The sequence below is a fragment of the Mastomys coucha genome, unplaced genomic scaffold (genome assembly GCF_008632895.1).
Source record: "Mastomys coucha isolate ucsf_1 unplaced genomic scaffold, UCSF_Mcou_1 pScaffold9, whole genome shotgun sequence".
Taxonomy (NCBI): Eukaryota; Metazoa; Chordata; class Mammalia; order Rodentia; family Muridae; genus Mastomys; species Mastomys coucha.
In genome coordinates, this window is record NW_022196915.1 from 90,774,963 (window position 1) to 90,793,787 (window position 18,825).

Consider the following 18,825-nt stretch of genomic DNA (forward strand, 5'->3'; position numbering starts at 1 on the left):
TTTATATCTAAGTTTACATTTATACCTCGTTAAGTCAAATAATAAAACAAAACAAGCAAACAGACAAAAAAAGTCAAAAACAACACACACACACACACACACACACACACACACACACACACACACACACGTGTGCGCGCGCACAGCTATTCTGACTGGAAGATACCACATAGAAGCCAGGAAATGCCTTCCCAAATCTTTTTCCTCAATCAAGATCATTTCTTCAGTATGCAAACTCCAGAAATGCAAATCAGTATGCAAATCCCCCAACCCAGGTTCTGGCTCTACATAAAAACTAATTTAAGGAAAGTGTTACAACATTGCTATAATCAGAAAGGCCTCACTATATTTCTTGACTCATGCCACTTAAGATCAACGCCAAGAACATGTTGTTACTATATGGGTAGGAGGGGCCTTCTGGAAGTGGACCATTAGGGAGTATGACCTACCATTCTATGCACACCTGCAAAGGCACTGGAGTAACCGCGATGATCGCCAGTATGGAGAAGAGCAGAGTGTGTCTTGTAAAGGCAGCCTCACTACAATGTCCTAGGAGTGATAGATGGAAGGCTGTGGAGCAGGCAGCACATGCTTAAGGTTCTCCCCTTGAGAAGAGTTCCACTTCAGCCACAGGCTTGGGGCTGTTTTGTTTAACATAGTTCTATATTTATACAAATCATGATAGCAACAGTATTCCTTGAAGCTCAGTTAACTAAAAGGCCCAATGACCATTTCTCTGCTTGAATTGTGTCTGAGCTACAGGACTGCAAACCAAGGGATTGTTGCAATTTCCATGGGGCAAGCCATTCATAATTCAAGACGACTGCATAAGAATAACTCTGCCCACCAGGCACTGCACACCTGAGGAAGGTGAATGAAGTGGCTTAGAGGTTTGGAGGACTCAGCAAAGACAAGGAACAGCAGGAGTGGGTCTGTGGATTCTGGCCCGGGTGAGCCTTATACATTGGTATAAGGTGGAGGGAGACTTTGAAAGAAAAATAAGTGAGCTTCGCTCCTAAGAGTAGGGGTCTCGAGGTGTCTTAAGAGGTTAACCACTTCCAGCGATAACAGGGATGTGAGTAGGGGTGGGAAATTGGTTACTTGTATGTAAATTCTTCCCTAGTTCAGTCCTAGGTGGCCGGTCACATTCTCACCTCTGCTCCATTTATTGTCAGCTCATCAAACTGCAATGCAGTGTGAGCCTTCAGCATGCTCACCAGGGGCAACTTAGTCACTAGACACTAAAGTCTAAGAAAACTGTTCCATTTGCCTTCGTAAAGGCAAAACAAAACAAAAGTCCTAAGAACTTTTAGGGTCAGAATGTTGTTCTGATGGATGGCATTAATCTACTTGTCTCTATATCAATATAGTTATATGATGTAATTATACATAGTTATGAACTTATACATATGTGCATACATAGACAAAAGGCTTCACAAAAGCTTAAATGGGAATGTTACAGAGTGGAGAGAATGAGGAAGCTGCATCTGGCTCCAGTTCTCACAGCCATTGTAGTACATTGAGCTCCATAGAGACAGCTCCGGGGCAAGCAAGAGCCTGATGGGCACTGGGCAACTCTGTGCCTCCGAGAGGCAAAATGTCCTCAAATGCATTCTTTGTGCAAACCTGCCGGGAGGAGCACAAGAAGAAGCACCCAGATGCTTCTGTCAACTTCTCAGAGTTCTCCAAGAAGTGCTCAGAGAGGTGGAAGACCATGTCTGCTAAAGAAAAGGGGAAATTTGAAGATATGGCAAAGGCTGACAAGGCTCGTTATGAAAGAGAAATGAAAACCTACACGCCCCCCCAAAGGGGAGACCAAAAAGAAGTTCAAGGACTCCAATGCACCCAAGAGGCCTCCTTCAGCCGCCTTCTTGTTCTGTTCTGAGTACCACCCCAAAATCAAAGGTGACCATCCTGGCTTATCCATTGGTGATATTGCAAAGAAACTAGGAGAGATGTGGAACAACACTGCAGCTGCACGGATGACAAGCAGCCCTACGAGAAGAAGGCTGCCAAGCTGAAGGAGAAGTACGAGAAGGATATTGCTGCCTACAGAGCTAAAGGAAAACCTGATGCAGTGAAAAAAGGGGGTGGTCAAGGCTGAGAAGAGCAAGAAAAAGAAGGAAGAGGGAGAAGAGGAGGAGGAAGAGGAGGAGGAAGAAGATGATGATGAATAAGTTGGTTCTAGCACAGTTTTTTTTTCTTGTCTATAAAGCATTTAGCCCCCCTGTACACAACTCACTCCTTTTAAAGAGAAGAATTGAAATGTAAAAAAAAAACACAAGAACTTAAGTGGGCAGAGCATAGGGGGACAGTAATGCAGCTGGATCAGTGGGCACTGCAGTTGGGGGCAGGGCTGCAGCAGAAGGAAGACCTGCCTTTCATAGTGCAGAAAAGTGGGAGAAAATGCTAATGAATCTAAGAAGTTTACATGACAACATAGTACTTTCTTCCAATAGCATAGAGCCCAGGAGCTTATGGGAGGCTTGGTAGTGAAGGCTGGGGTGTGTCTCCAGAAAGCAGGAATGAGTCGGAGGGTCTCGTTCCACCATGAGGGACATCCACAGCTCACCAGGCTTTTGTCTTTTACAGATGATAATCCAAGTCTGTTATGGGTGTCTATTAAAGTCAGCCACTGGTACAGACTTACCAGCAGCTTTTTGATACTTGGAGGCTTTGAAACTTGAAGCATGTCATCTGAAAGTGTTCTTAAAATAATTCTGGAGTGTGTAATAATGTATATGTGATTTGCAAGCTGGCTCCATGTCCTGACTACTTCCAGGTTCTTCAAATGATCCAGATCAATGGTAAGCCTTGCATGCTATGGTTGAGCTTTGAGGACTGGAATAGACACTTGAAAGTGAGGCCTTTCCAGTGCCTTCTGGGGTCACGATCCTAGCATCTTGTCAACAATTATACGAAGCTAAGGACAACTCTGTGTTTTCAGAGTTTTTTTTTTACATTTGTTTGTTTTGTGGTGTGTGTGTTTGTGGTGTGTGTGTGTGTTCTTACTATTAAAAACAACAGCAATAAGGACTCAGTGAGTAAGAATGCTCGCTATACATACACAAGGACTCCAACATCCCCATACAATGTTCAAACCCCAATATCTTCATACAATGCCTAGTGTAGGTGCTTGCGCCTATAACCCCAGCATTGAGGTGTTGAGAAGAGTGTAGGTAAGGCTTTTGGAGTAGCTCAAAGTTTAGTGACATATTCTGTCTCCAGAGAATAAGATGGCAAGTGATAGAATAGGGCATTGGAGGTACTCCTGAGGCTTCCCCATGTGTGCAGTTATATACATGTCAGCAGATCTCTCTCTCTCTCTCTCTCTCTCTCTCTCTCTGTCTCTGTCTCTGTCTCTGTCTCTGTCTCTCTGTCTCTCTGTTTGTCTCTCTCTCTCTTTCTCTCTCTCTCTCTCTCTCTCTCTCTCTCTCACACACACACATACACCCACTTTAAAAACACTTAAGAAAGACAAGAACCTCTGTACATTTGTGTACCCCAACAGGCACTGGCAGTAATATGCATGCCTCATTTATTTGATTTGTCTTTGATAAAACCCAAATTTTCTTCAAACCATGAAAGCTTGTTTATATTTTACTTCATGAAAGCAGGCACTCAGCTTAAGATACATATTTTACTCAACAAGCAAGCGGTTTTTATGAACACTCACCACAGAGTCAGATACTTATCCTCAAAGGATTCATAATTTAGGGGAAACTTAAGGGAGAGAACCGGTATTCACAATTATTGTTATAGTGACATTTGATGGGAGACGGGCCCTCTGCCCGAAGCTTGGTTTGAATGTTGAGACTGTTGACTTCACAATGACAGGGTGTGAAGAGACACATCACTTACCAAGTCTAGACCTTTGAGGTAAAAGGAGGGGCTTCTCTGGAAGGGTTTGTAATGTGCTAATCGGGCGTGGAAAGCACCTGGAGTGTGCACTGTGGCTACAGGCTAAGAGTTCCTGTAAACGGACCCGCGAGTGCTTTGAATCTGGTCAAAAGAAGAAACATCTAGTCTTTCTTACCAGCTTATCATGGAACGAGGGACAAGGAAAGACAGGTTTACTAGTTCAGTTGTCACACACACTTAACAAACATACCCATGGAAGAAACAAAATGGGAGCCAGTATCCTGGGGAGATTTATGCAGTGTGCTTGTCAAGTGATATGTCAAAAGGCTACTGAACCATCTTTTATCTTAAGGGCCTTGGAAAAAGTTTCTTGGAGAAAAAGTTTCTTCAGCAGGTTCGGGGTAGGACATTCAAGAGAATGAGGGTAGGATAGTGTATGTAGAACTGTCAGTGAGTACTCATGGTAGAGGCAGTGTGTGGCACAGTCATCCGGGGACTTTGGGGTATGGTATCAGAACTTTGTTGTGACTGGGAAGGACAACCTTTGCAGGGTGAGACTGAGATATGAATTCTTGGAAGCCGGTTATTTAGAATGCTACCCAAGCTTTAATGACAAAGAACTGAAGCAACCCCCTGATAAGTGATGGGCATTCGGCTTGGTCAGCTAGCTTCCCAATAACGCGATTTTAAGTTTATATTTTAAAACAATAATTTATTTTCGGTGATATTTTGATGTGTTTCTAGGAGTGTGTACTAGAAGCCAGGAGGGACATGGGACAGGAAAGAAGAGAGAGGAGAGAGGAACAGAGAGAGAAAAGAAGAGGGAGTTGGGAGGGAGGGAAAATACAACAGAAAGAGAGAGAAAAAATGGAAAATTGGGAAAACCCACAAACTAACAAAAGGTCAGAGTGGTTGAAAGCTCTGGCTGTAAATTTCAGCCCTCAGCCCCAGCAGGGACTGAGTTTGGAGTTAGAGGAAAAGGGGGAGCAACACAGAAAGGTCTGCTCTCCTATGGGTCAGAAGGAACCAGACTTCCTTTTAGTTTCTAAGAAGTGTTCAGTTTAGCAGGGACAGGAGAAAAATGGCAATAGCACACAGAGTAGTGTCCTAGGAAGAGAGCTGTAATTCTCGAGAGGCTGGGCCCCAAAGGGAGGCCACAGAAAAAGCCTAGGCCTCATGTGCCTGTCACACTAGTCTGCCTTTCTCTTACTCTGACGTGAGGACTAGGAACGTAACACTTGAGGGTAGGACACCAATACTAATCAGATATTTATAATCTGTAGCCACTGTTTTCCTAACCAGGTTCCTTGGCAGCTTTCTCAGTCAGGGGTCTTTGTCTTCTCAATGGCATTGCAGGTAGCTCTCCTGAAAATCCTAGTGTGACATTGGAATCAGCTGCCATCCAACCATGGCCTGGGCTCTTAGAGGCAAGAGAAAAAGACTGATAGAAGTCGGAACTGGTCGGCTGAGCAAAGACTCCTTTCTCAGAGCAGGAGGTTAGAGAGTTGGGAGGAGGGGCATTTGATTAAAGGAGGCAAACCTTCCGTGACCGAGGCAACCAAAAGGCCCCAGAAGCCTCCGAGAGCTTGAGGGAAGAGACATGAAGAAGTCCTGTCGATTTGTTACATCAAGATGTTAATGTTTTTAATCAAGGTTCCTAGGTGACCCTTAAGCAATTAACTCACGGTCCAGTTGTCCTATTATGTATCTTCAGCTGATTCTCTTTGAGCCCTCCCCCCAGCTCTTTCCCTGACAAGCACTTCTAAATTTGAGAAGTGTTTATGAGCCGCTACATTCAGCATTAATTTAATCCGAGTGCTTAATTCATTTCTTTCTCTTTTGTAGCAGATAGAAAAAAAAAAACAAAAAACCAAACAAAACAAAGGAGGAAGCTATTTCAATCCAGGATTTATCCTCTTGAGAGAAAGGGGGATGATTTTAATATGTGGGGCACAGTATTTCTAAAACCTGGGCAAATAGCCTAATAAAATAATTCTGAGCATATGAATGTATTCACATTTCCTTCCCCTTGCCAGGTGCAGCCCGTGGGAGCTGAATAGCTTCTCGGATCAGTGTTCATTCAAGTGATGATAGGAAAATGATTATGAAGGCACCATTTTAGCAAATTAAAATTTCAAGAGCATAATTCTGAATATAGCTCTTAATAATTTTTGGAATCAGGGTTAGAATTACATGAACTTAAAAATGAAGTAAATGCATTTTAATTAGCCACCCGGGTCAATGTCAGAATTCAACCTTTGAATTCAATATAGAAGTAGAGAGGAAAACGATAAGAAAGTATTTAATAACTCGGCACATGCTTCACATTAATCTTATGTTGCATTCTCTCTCTCAGCTAGTACTAGTCAAAAAGTTGGTGGGATCTTCATTCACTGGCAGATGTGGTTAATTGCATGCCATCTATGATTCATCCCAGAAAACACGCTTTCTTTATAGACTAGGGTATTCTGATACGGCCAACACACGTGGTGCTCAAATATTCACAACAAATTACATACTACTTATTGGATACGTTGGCTAAGAGTACCAAGTTGGCCTTGTTACATCAAGACGTTAATGCTAGGCCAGGACCTTTGGCTAAATTTCTAAAGGTTAAATTTTTTAGATGAGAAAAATACTCAGCCCCAGGGGCAATGTGCTTAAAATCTGTGAAAGTCCACAGTCGTCTGTCTAGCAGGGCTAGGGGACAGGATGGCAGATGCTGGAGTCCAGATAAAGTCCGTTAGTTTACAGTGATTTGATTTTGTCCACTACAGAGCCTAATCGGAAAGAGAGGCGAAGAACCTGAATTTATGAAACAGGAGAAACTTGATAATGAAATAGTGGCAGTGCCTGTTTTCTTAGTCCTCTACAGGAGAGAAAGAGGAGGGTGTCGCCAAAAAGCCTCTGACTTAGTTTGTACATCGCACGTCAGGAATCCAGACAGGGGCCTAGAGAGGTAGCTCAGTGGTTAAGAGCACCTGGGTTTGGTCCCTAGCAAACCTATTATGGTGGCTCACAATCCTCTAAGTTCAGTTCTGGAGGATCTGGTATTCTCTTCTGGTTTCTGTGGGTACCAAGCACATATATCCCACACATACATATATGCAGACAAACCCACATGCACAGATGTATGCATGTGTGCTCACCCCAAGCAAGCAAGCAAGCAAACACACAAACACAAATAAAAAAAGCAAAAAAAAAAAAATATATACCCTGTCAAAAAGGTACACTCTCTGTAGATACACATAAAACAACACAGGGCAACTAGCATGACTCGGTGAGCTCATCCTCAGGGATGCTGAGAGCTGGACGTGTTAGGGATCCATATTTAGTGATATACAGACTATGAAAGGTATGGCAGGGTGGTGGGGTAGCAGAATGGGGTCTGGGGAACAGATTTATAGTGATGAGGCAGAGAAGACAGTAAGTATAGAGTCTCTCTAGGCTTCAGAGGGATGAAAAATATTTTGAGGACCACTTTCAAAGACATGTGCTCTTCTGACTAAATTCACCCTTTGGGTCTAATTCTTTCAGTCTGCGGATGTTTCCTGTCTACTGTGTTCTTTCCTGTTGTGTTTCACCCCTCCCTGCTAGTCGTAGGATCCTAAGTTCCATCAGAGCAAGCTGTGTATTTCACCAACCTCAGTGCTTTCTGCTATGTGGAACAATGTGACCTAGAGTGTTAGGTCTTGGTCTCTCACCACTAGCTCGTGCCTTCTTAGTTCTCCATTGCCTGAGGTCCCCAGGACCTCCTTGGAGTTATTCTCAGGTCTATTTTATAATCTAGAGCTTTCCTATAAACAACAGTACTCGTTTTGGAAACCAACACAACTGATTTTATCAGGCAGTTGCAGTATGCTAATTAAACTCTATAATTTTGGGATATATCAGCCCTTGCTGAGTGAGCCCAGGACTCAAGCCAAATACAACACACACACACACACACACACACACACACACACACACACACTTTAAAAATATTCTTTAAAAAAGAAAACATCGAACTGCACCATTCTTTTTTCCTTCTTCCCACTCAACACATTTTCTTATAACCTTTTCTCATTTCCTGTAGAAACAGTTCTAGGGTTGAAAGCTTGCTTCTTCTTGTGCATATGCATTTCATACATTTCTAGTCCAAAAGTTTCCATACCCTCTGATGAATAAAAAGGCAGAACCAGCTAACAGAAGCCCCACAGGCTGGCCAAGACTCGACGAAGGCTCTCTTTGGCACTATTTTGCTTCTGTAACCAATGCCCTGTTGGCTGCTTGGAGTAAAGCCAAGAAGGGACAGGTTCATTTGGGATGAACCCTCAGGGTTATCAGAACAGCAAAGACTCTAAATCTGACACTCACAAGCCTTACAAAGGAGTCAAAACAAAACACAAAGTGATCCTGTTTTGGTAATCTTAGCTTCGCCCAGGTCACCAGCTTGCCTGACTGCTTTTGTAGATGCCAGTATAACATGACATGCATTCTAAAGGATCTCCAGGACTGGGGTTAGGGTGTGACGGGTTATATAACCAAAGTAGGGTGTTGTCAGCGCCTGATAACCAGCAACTCAGAGTTCTACATTCTTCCGTCTAAAATATCTGGGGACAGAATAAAAAGGCTTGAAATATCATACATTAGATACACTTAGTTTTTTTTTTAAAATGAAATCTATAATTCGTTGAATAACCTATTTCTTAGTAGGTTCTATTCTGTTTTCTAGGTATGCACCTACCTTTTGTCAAGGCTGGTGAATGGGACAGAAGAAACATTTGCAAGGCAGGCTGACACAAGGGCCAACAGCTCTCTTCTAATTCTAAACCATGTAACAGTACATATGAATGGTAGAAGACAAAAAGCCAAGTACGTACTCAGAATATAGAAAACGTTATAGTTAGTAATCATTCATTTGAGACATAGATAAGAACTTAGGAAGCAATGTTTGTGGTTAGGAGTGCTTGCTTCCCTGGCACCTTAGGGGAAAGTTTGGACTTCAGGTTGTGTTTAAAGGGAATGGTTAATTAAGGGCTGGCCGTTCTTTACTCTACAGCAACCCACTTAGCCATGTTTTATATCACGAGTGAACATTTAAGAGAGACTTTGCTGGCCTGGAGGAATGACTTGTCAGTTAAGATCACTTGCTGTTTTTGCAGAAGACCTGGATTCAGTTCCCAGCATCCATATGGCATCTCACAACCATGTATCTGATGCCTTTTTCTGATATCCACGGGCACCACGCATGCATGTGATACCAAAACATAGGCCAAAAGATTCATACACATAAAATAAAATTTAAATGAAAGGAATATTTTGCTTAAATATAGTTAGATCTACATTTCCCCCAGGATTTATAACGATTCAAAAGAATCTGGGGAGTCTTAATACAGAGGGTGGCTCTCGTGAGGACCTAGTGAGTAAAGCCTGAGGATGTGCCCTCATTAGTTACTCTTGTATATCCTCCTGCAGATGATGGACCAGAAGTACTACGCCTTTTGGAAAAGCTGTAGGTAGGAAATGAATGAATGAAAGATAAACTATGGGAATTTTTCCAACCTAAAAGCCTGTAGTCTTGTCAATTACTAGTAAGAAAGATTCTAATGAAGAGAGTCTCATCTCCTTTTGAGATACTCTTTCTCTGTTATCCCTTGCTTGCATACCTGTGGGGCCAGAGGCTGACATTGTCTGTCTTTCTGAAACTCTCTTTGCCTTAGTTTTTGAGACAAGATCTTTTACTGGTCTGGACCTTACCAGTTAGACTAGGTTTGCTGAAAGTGATACCCAGGGGTCTACCTATCTCTGTCTGCCAAACACTGGGCTGATGGGTGTACCGTCACACCATGCCCAGCATGCCCAGTGGTTATAGGGATCTAACACGGATCCTCAGGCATACACGATGAGGACTCCAGTCGAGCCGTCTTCCCAGCTCAGTTTTGTCTGTTATTGTAATTGATTGAATGAAAAACTTAGCAGTGTTCACAATGTTCCCACGGGGGCTTTAATGAGAACAAATTCACAAACAATAAGTTAGAAAGCACCTTAGAAAGCCTGTCACCATGAAAGGATGTTTGTGATTCTCCCCAAAATTATTATTATTATTATTATTATTATTATTATTATTATTATTATTATTATTATTTTATTATTTGGAACACAAATTGGAGTAGGTAGAAAAATGGCTACTGTAAGTTTTTTTTTTTTCATCCTAATCCCTGTGTCCTGTGATAATAGAACTTCATATTGCACACAGTAACAATGACTTCAGGTGGTGTTAACTGGTTATGAGCTCACTTGAAAATAAGAGATGGTTTTAGATTACCTGGGTAGACTTGATATAATGAGAGACTTCTATGAGTAGACAAGGGAGAGAGAAGGATGTGACCTCCTGCCATTGGCTTTGAAGATATCCAACAAGAACTCAGGGGTACACAGGGCTACAGGAGCTAAAATGGCCTCTGCCCTGGAGTGTCAGAGACACTAGTGTCCGATATTTACCTGTGAAACACTGCCATTTTGTATAATTTCAAGTCATTGAATTTGTAGTTCTATGTTGTAACAACAGTATAATACTGGTGCCAGGACACATTTTAATACTAGGGATTTCTAAGATGATGGTGATGGTGGCAAATGATTAAGAACAAACTATCCAGAAAACAAAATAGAACAAACGTCAAACAGTGGCCTTTTCCCACCCACCTTATGCAAATACTCCCATCATGGCCAAGTTCAAATGACCAGAGTGTGGTCACTCAACTCTGAGTTACGAAAAGATGTGCACAATGTCTCTGGAGGAGAAACACATTATCACACCACTGGAATTAGTTTGGTAATCTGAGTGCTTAGCCCTTTGGAATTTCATGACCCACATTAGTAGAGGCAGCTCTTCCGATAAGAATCCTGCACATCTAACTCAATGTTCCAAATTAACTTGATGGCATTTTCCCCTTGGATAATAGACACTGTGGCCAGTGACAGAACAACAGTCACTATTTCCTGTCACCCAGCCTAGACATTTTCTCATGCTGAAAAACATTGAACTACTTTGAAAATAGATTCTCCTTCTAACCTTACGGTCTGTCTCATAACAGTGAAGGAAAATGAGAGTAGGAAAGGTAACATGGGAGAAACCGAGCTAGAGAGAAGAGCTGCAGAGTTTCTCCTTTTCATTATTGACTATATTCACTGGGCAAGACAGGGCACATGGTATCAAGCAACTGATAAAAGCAGCTGAACTGTCTTTCTGGACACCAACATCAGTTGATGTCAATACTGAGAAACCCTTCTTTTCTTCCACAATCAATGCAAATTATCAATAGTGAATCACCTCGCCTCCGAGGACCCCACTTGGGAGTGCGAGGGGTTAGAGTGGGATAAACAGCATTACCTTGTGACTACTGCCCAGTCACTGTGCTCTGGGCTTCCCAGAGGCTTCTGGGTCTCTACTGAGCTTGATAACTCTGTCCTTAGGGTGGGGAGTGCTTTAATCTTGCTAATTAACTACATTTCTGTCTCTTCCTGTTTAGATTTTTTTTTCCTGCATGTCTCTGCCTCTCCAGGGTAAATGCTCATTTTATCTCCTTACCCTTCCTCTAGATGGCATCAAATGCTGGGGGTTTGGTGTCAGGAGGCTCCTTGTAACTCTGTGTCACAAGGTTGGGCTTCTGCGAACACAGGCTTTTGCTGTGTGTATTCACTTTAGAACCTGTGGTGAAGAAGTTGTTATTTACCTGGTTGCTAGGATCTATTAGCATGACATTGGCTCTATGTGGTCTTTAGAAAAGAACATGCTGGCTGCCTCACCTGAGGTTTTCAGCTTCAGCCACGCCCACAGCCTCATGTTTCCCTCCATCTTGACAGAAACTTCTTCCAGAATCCCACCCCTTCCCCCACATCTACATGTTCTTGTTGGCACATACAAGATACATGGATGTTCCATATAAAAGTGGCACACCTAAGGCTCACAGGACACCCATTGTGGTGTTCTCATATTAGCTTCAAGTTGGACACAAATGAAGAGCTTCATGGTCCTTGAAATTTTATGAGGGAAGTCTCTGTAACTCCATCAGTCTAGGGTCTCCAAGATCTTGGGTGAAATACTTCAATCCCGTTTGGTTACGGTTACACTTGTACAGTACTTCTATAACCTGCACTATCCTGAAAGAGGTTGCTCCCAATAGCTTCTTTTTACCTTTCTCATGGGCCACATCTATTTCAGTAAGGCTCACTGTTAGCTTTAATAGGTGGCCAAACTCGCCTTTCAACACAAACTAAGGCATTCTTTACATGGGAAGTAGCTTCTTTTTTCAATAAGGGATCATAGAAATACTGAGACGTAGCCATTACCTAAGGTTAAAGTGTACTGACGTGGGTTAAACATATAGCCTAGAAGTGGGCCACATGTTCTTCAGTTTGGATGTTAGTTACTTTTTGTTATTATGATAAAACACCATGACCCGAGCAACTTACAGGAGAAAGATTTATTTTGGCTTATGGCTCTGGATAGAGAGTCCTTAATGGTAGGAGAGAAATGCTAGCGGGTGTCTGAGACAGGGAGCTTAGAGATCACATCTTCAACTACAAACATGAAGCAGAGAGTGTGAACTGGACATGGACCAAGCCTATGGTTTCTCAAAGCCCACCCCTATGACAGACTTCTTTCAGCAAGGTTCTACCACCTAAATGTTCCATAACTTCCCCAAGCAGTACCAACAAGAAACCAAATGTTCAAATACATGATCCTGAGGGGGACAGTTCTCATTCAAATCATCACAGTACACATAAGGCAGTGGTGGGCTCAGTGGCCACCAGTGTGAAAAATCCAAACTGGAAACGAAAAAGGACACTGATTTAATATCAGCTATTCCCAACTTATCTGTTGAAAGAATTGTGCTAATGAAGACATGAAATCCCCTTATTTTCTGACCAGGCTCATTTCAAAATTTAAATAAAGCCTACTATGGTGGTCTTACAGTCTTACAATCTCAGCACTATAAAGCCAAGGTAGGAGAGTCATGAGTTCTAGGTTGTGTAGTGAGATCCTGCCTCAAAATAACAATTATAATGACAACAAAGATGGGGGGTGTAATTAAATCCTGCTGACCTTTATGCTTGTATATTAATTTGGTGGTTTTATTGGTATTAAAGTTGTCTGATCCCAGTGCACTCACTAGCATTAATACTATGCTTTCAATTGACAGAGGAGCATCATTACATTTCAGAGGCATTTTTTCTCTATTCGGTAGTAGCTTTGTTGGTCACATCTGTATGTATTACCTCTTTTTGCAAGCAGCCGTTCTTCACTTTTCCTCTTTTCCTTTTTTTATTCCATGTCTGTATTGAGCACATGCTTCATAAAATGGAGAATTCTGTGGTAGTTATTTTTCTTTTAAGGTACGGTACCTCACACATATAGTGGCTCAGCTCATGAATGACTGCAGCAACCTTTCAGCAAATGGGCATTGACGAAGCAAAATTTGTTTATCCATTAATGCCATGTCTCTTGTGGGGGCATCCTGACTCAGCAGCGGAGCTGACTCATGAAAAAGGAGTCACAGCTGATTACAAATTTCAACTGCAGAGATGGAACAGTCTCATCTAGGCTGACAATGGGAATGATGAGTATAAGGACTACTCAACCAACTTTGATTATTGGGTGAGTTTCTGGATTGATCACTTAATAAAATAAAATAATTTGGGGGTGGGCAAAGAATGCTTATTTTGGTAACATCTGGACAAACATTTTAGAACCTACATTCCAAGACAAAAGCTGGCGTGATGCTTCTTCCCCTGTAAACAGAATGTTCTTTTTCTTGAAATAAAGGCTCCCATCTTTGGTATTCATGTATCTGGAATGAAGTACTGGCACCCAAGATGGCAGCTATCATGTAACCGTGCCATTCTGGAAATGTGCTAATAGTGCTGGTTACTAGAGAGGGACTGTGTTGAGTCTTACAGCAAAGGAGGAAGCCACAGCAGTCTTCCTCTGCTCTCTCTGCACGGCTCCTCAGAGGCCAAGGGAACCCTCAAGCAGTACATGCCAACTCCCCATTCTTGGTGTGCCTGACTACTCAACAGCAAACGTCGAGAGAGACAAATTGGTTACAGAGAGGAAAACTCCTCTGCAAGCAAGCTGTGCCCATGACCACATGAAGCATTAAGCTTCAGAATTCTGTAACTCTTAGAGGAACACATTCATAAAAAAACAACAGCATCTGGCACACGATAAACAGTATTCATCTCCTCTCACGGTTACTATCATCATGGCCATTCCCACAGTGTGTTGCCATCAGCTCCAGGCAGTTCTATTAAAAAAACGTAAAGTGTTCTATTTTCCCCAATCCCCTTTACTCTCAGCTCTGCTAAACAGGATTCTATGCTCTAATTCTCTGAGGTTACCATTTTAGGACTCCATATGTAAATGGGACTTACCTGTATTTGCCCTTTAGTGTTTGACCCCTTTCACCTGACAGAATGCCTTCCAGGATCACCTATGTCTTTGCAAATGACAGACTTTCTTCCTTTTAAAAGGATGAGTAATTCCACTGTGTGTGGATGCCACGCTTTCTTCACGTGTTTATCCTTGGATGGCCATTTAGGTTGATTCCTTATCCGCTGTGATTAGTGAGTGATCACAAGCCACATGAGCGCAGATTCCTCTTTGATATCCTGATATCAACTCCTGGACATAGACTCAGGCTGGGATTTCAGAATGTTAAGCTCTCTTCTAAAAAGTATTTATCTTACATGTACGTGTGTTTTATCTGCATGCCTCTGCCCTAGCAGGAGTCAGAGGTGGGCATCCTATCCTTTGAAATTGGAATGACAGGTGGTCGTGCGCTGCCAAGCGGGCACTGGGCACTGAACTGAAGTCTTCTGCAAGAGCAGCAAGTGCTCATAACCACACAGCCACCTCTCTGGCTCCATCTTAAGCTATTCTAAATATATTAATTAATGCCCATGTACTGGAGGGGAACAGTATAAGCAGGCAGAAAGGGCAAAGCCAGCTCATGCATCTCTGAAGGTAGTCATCATCAAAGGTTTGCTTTATATGTGTGTTTCTCAACATTCCATTATGCTATTTGCTACTTAGTAAAGTGATCTTACTTTGATTTAATTATATCATTGACAACTTCTTGATATTTTCCCTTGTCTATTCTACCTGTTGTTGACTTAGTAGATCTTATAATTTTATGAGGTATTAAGATGAACACACGCATACACAGACACATAAACTCTCTCTGTCATTAAGAAAGCATTTGGCTTCACTTAGCAGAATTTCTTTCTATTACATCTAAACAATCTCTGAGGAGATTATTTTTATTTTTATCAGCCAAGGAATTGATACATTTTCCCCTAAGCCAGGGAATGGCATTTGGCCTGAGACTCAGCAGTAACTTATTGTCAAGGGAGCCATGGAGTGCTCTACCTATGGAGTGCCTCAACATAACTGAAACAGGCTCACCAGCCAATGGCTGTTGTCTTAGACACAGTGTCAGCAAATTTGTTTCAAATAGGAATCTCTCTGGCTTGTAGTCTTTAGGCTATAATCATGATGTTCAGGGAAAAATGAGTATATCATAGTCTAGAATAGTTTTTCATTAACTTGTGCATCCTTAACAAGCTTTGGCTCTTGTGCTGTATTGGTAACTTACTTATTAAAATGATGGAGGTCTTTATCAAGTGCGATGATACATTGATGTCTCAGGCCAGGCTGATTTTTATGGAGGTTGAGAATTTACAACCTGATTATTTGAAATATCCTTAGTACACTGGAAAATTCCAAGTAAAGCGTTGCCATTTATTTGTAGGAGGAGGAGACCCCAAAAATTGACTAGAGGTAAGATACTAACAGTACCTTGTATACAAGGAATATTTGAAATACATCTGTAGGAAAAAGCAGAAGATAATAAAAAGAGAGAATTTAAAATCACAAACTCTTCATTATATAACTGTTACAGAGAATATTAACATTATACTTTATTCTAACCTGTTAGAGGAGCTGTGTAGCCTCTGTCTGGGAAAACAATACAACACTAAACTCTTCATTATATAACGGTTACAGAGAATATTAACATTACACCTTATTCTAACCTGTTAGAGGAGCTGTGTAGCTTCTGTCTGGGAAAACAATACAACACTGTGTTTGGGCTGAGTTTGGATACTGTGTGATCCATATATGTTGAGTCCAGCGAAGTGATTCAAGAAGGTTAAATGATTCTTTTGCTTATTCAGAATCTCTCTTCATGCTTACTACTTCTAGCTACAGAAACCATCAGTTGACAGGGAACTTCTTTCAGGACCACTGTCTTGGAAGGATATTTAGATTTTTTTTTTAAATTGGATATTTTCTTTATTTATATTTCAAATGTTATCCCCTTTCTTGGTTTCCCCTCTGCAAACCCCCTATCGCATTCCCCCTTATCCTGCTTCTATGAGGGTGCTCCTCCAACCCCCACTCCCTCCTGCCTATATTCCTATAGCATTCCCTCTACATTGGGGCATCAAGCCTTCACAGAACCAAGGGCCTCCCCTCCCATTGATGCCAGATAAGGCCCCTTCAGCTCCTTCAGTCCTTCCCTTAACTCCTCCATTGAGGTCCCTGTGCTCAGTCCAATGGTTGGCTGCGAGCATCCACATTCCTATTGGTCAGGTTCTGGCAGAGCCTCTCTGCTAGAACAGAGACAGCTGTATCAGACTCCTGTCAGCAAGCACCTCTTGGCATCTGCAATAGTGTCTGGGTTTGGTGTCTGCATGTGGGATGGATCCCCAGGTTGGGCAACCTTTGGATGGCCTTTCCTTTAGTCTCTGCTCCACTCTTTGTCCCTGTATTTCCTTTAGACAGGAGCAATTCTGGATTAAAATTTTGGAGATGGGTGGATGGCCCCATCCCTCAACCAGGGGGGCCATGCCTAACTTCTGGATATGGTCTCGATGGGTTCTCCCTCCCCTTTGTGGGGTATTTCAGCTAATGTCATCCCCATAGGGTCCTGGGAAGCTCTTGCTTTTCTGGCATCTGGAACTTTCTGGTTACTACCTCGAGTTCCCCGTCCATTTAGATTCTTTTTGATAAGAAATGTAGGATGTTGTAGAGCAGGGCACTCATTGTCTGGCATAACAGACCCCATCAGTTGGATAGCTCTAAGTCAATGATTACATGCAAATGAAAAGCATCACACAAAATGAGTCGCTGCCTAAATGTTTTCTGACTCTTTCTTAGAAAGAGTATCTATTGGATAATGCAAACTTCATTTGAAAAACCTTCTGTTAATGCTTTCCTTCACTATGAAATATTTAATTGTACATGACTCTGGAGTTTTCATATGCGCATGTGCACATGTGCTAAGTCACTGCATTGCAGCACTAAATGTCTCTGAAGAACGAGGAACTAATGAGGAATGGGGCCCAAATTCTGGAATGAATTATTCATGGAAAGGGACATCTGCAGAGCTCAGTGTCTAATAAAAACATAGGGCAAATAAGTAAATGTTTCCTTTTCGTACAGACATTGAAGGTTTTGTATGAGACACATGTTATTACATTACCTGACTCGACATGACTACCAGGGAGTAAAGAAGAAAACTTGCATTTTACTTTTTATGGTCATAAAGTTAAGCGATCTAATTTAATGTGCTCATTTAAATAACAGACATTTTAATAGTCCTATAACCTAGGAGTTTGCTCATTAATGGAGAGTTCTGCAGAAATGGGATATACTTCTGTTTATCTCTGCTGTCAGGATGCTCGTAGCTTTCTGAGAACAATTCTAAATGACCACAGTTATATGTGTTGAGTGTAAAACAAGTTCACTGAACCCCCCAGTGCCTAAGGTGTTTTTCACTTTAACATTCTACTCTAAGTTAGTTTTTTCTCAATGGAGCGGCGTATTTTCCAAGTGGCTTGAGAAGAATTTTCTAATTTTTCTTTAATATTGCTACAAAGATAATTTATATTTTTAAAGACTCCTTAAACTGCAAAAGCACTGCTGTGCCATCTGTGTAAGTGAACACACAGAAGACATGAAGTCATTTGCTATAAATAAAAACCATTTTATGTTTTTAAACCTGGGATTAGCCATGTCTTAACTGTACAACATTAAAATTTAGACAGTTGCTATATTAAAATAGCACAACAAAAGTGACCCAAAATCATAAGAGAACTTCTTCCAAGCTAAGTGTCTACTTTTTAAAGCACACAGATATTGACTCACTGGCTTTGGAGGGTCAAGAAGAACTTGAGCAAACGCACACCTTCTTGGATGTGTAGATGCTGGTGTGCTCAGACGATATGTGATGGTAGGAGGTAGCTGCGACCCTCAGATGATACGTGATGGTAGGAGGTAGCTGCGACCCTCAGACGATACGTGATGGTAGGAGATAGCTGTGACCCTTACCGCAACAATAATGGCACCAATGAGCTCTGAGAGCTTCAAATGGTCAAGGCAGAATTGGCCATAAGAAGGGGCAATTAGTCAGGAATAAGATAGAATGAGATTTGCATAATTTACTTATTATGATTATGTGTGTGTGCATGCACATGCGTGTTTCATGGCTCTGTACAAAGTTAGAAGACAACATTTTTCAGTCAGCTTTCTTCTTTTCCCTTTAGGTAGGATCCAGACATCAGACTCAGATCAACACATATTATTATTTTTAGCACATCTGAGTCATTATTGTGACTTGTCAAAAGGGAATTTCATCGGTTCCTTCATGAGACAGTTGTTGAACATCTGTAAAGTGGAAGACAGTTTTTTGTGCTATAGACGATCAGGCTAAGTATTTCAATATGTAGCTACTAGTCATCTGTAGTTGCATACAAACTTTAATGAATTAAAAACCATAAACTAAAAATTCAGTATCTCAATCACACAGGCCACGTTTCAAGTATCAGTAACAAAATGTAACTAGTGGTTGCCATATTGAACGAAGCTATGGAAACGATTTACATCACAGAATGCTTTCTCTGATCAGAATAGTCCTG

At 41.7% G+C, this 18,825-nt stretch overlaps 1 pseudogene; it reads left to right on the forward strand.

The window, feature by feature from the left end:
* Nucleotides 1–359: 359 nt before the first annotated feature.
* LOC116084213 lies at nucleotides 360–2,177 on the forward strand (annotated as a pseudogene).
* The last annotated feature ends 16,648 nt before the right edge of the window (nucleotides 2,178–18,825 follow it).